This window comes from Opisthorchis viverrini (assembly GCF_000715545.1).
Source record: "Opisthorchis viverrini unplaced genomic scaffold opera_v5_583, whole genome shotgun sequence".
Taxonomy (NCBI): Eukaryota; Metazoa; Platyhelminthes; class Trematoda; order Opisthorchiida; family Opisthorchiidae; genus Opisthorchis; species Opisthorchis viverrini.
This window is the reverse complement of record NW_008752246.1, coordinates 5,229-6,278: the sequence shown is the minus strand read 5'-3', so window position 1 is coordinate 6,278 and position 1,050 is coordinate 5,229.

The window sequence follows — 1,050 nt, the reverse complement described above, 5'->3', positions numbered from 1 at the left end:
GGAGCAGGAAGTCAACCACTCTCCACGGACGACTATGGAGTACGTGTATCAGCCAAACTGCGGAGAAAACACGTTCCCCCCGTCCGGACTTTCTCCAAGGAACTCTCACAGACGATAAGCTCCCCTTTCGACTTGCTCCCATTTTGCATTGTATTTATTTTCATACGTGTGGGATCTCACCACATCGTCAACTGTACTAAAAACTTTCACTAGTGCATATACCTTCTGATTTGTATTATGGCCATCATCAACAGTGCACTAACAGATTCGATAGCCTGTCTCATGAGAAGGACAACTACAAACTGGCAAAGGGGCATGTCTAGTCTAGTTTGAATGCCTTTCAGTGACTACTGAGCAAAAGAAGGCAAGTTAAAGAGGGAATGCGTTTGAGTTTAACTCGCTCCATCCATTCAATTCAGCATGACAGTGAATCATGCACTTTCTCCTAATGACACGCAGTTGAACTTTTGTATTGTACATGGCTACGCTGTGAAGTTAATTCCACTCAGTGGAGACAAACGAAAAAGGCCATCGTGTGTCTAAAGGAGATTTAGTTGCGAACGCAAACTTACAGTGTAATTGTATCGTACCGTTCTGGCTTTCAATGCTCAATCGGAGTTTTCCTGAAATCAAACCAAAAATGAAGGTGTTAACCGATGAAGAAGTTAACCGATGAAATGGCTTAGAGTTATTGCTTACGAAGGGGATATCCCAACAACTGGCTTCAATACCTGCGTTGGTACTAGGCTTTTATTTTACGCGAACCGAAATTTCTTCACAATTCTTACATCGTATCAATTAGGGTCTGCAGAGTGCCGATAGGGGAACTCCTCAGGAGGGAACACTCGGCTCCAAAGAGATTCAGGGGAGCGACTTTTTCGTCGATCCTCTGGAATGTGACCGATTAAAACAAAATCAACAATGTAAAGAGGAGTCGTTCAAATATGCTTTCCAATAGAAATTCGAGAAGCTATTCGACAAGTGGACCATTTCACGCCTGCACAAAAAACTCCAATACTGGAAGCGAAGTGAATCCAGAAGCACTTTTTC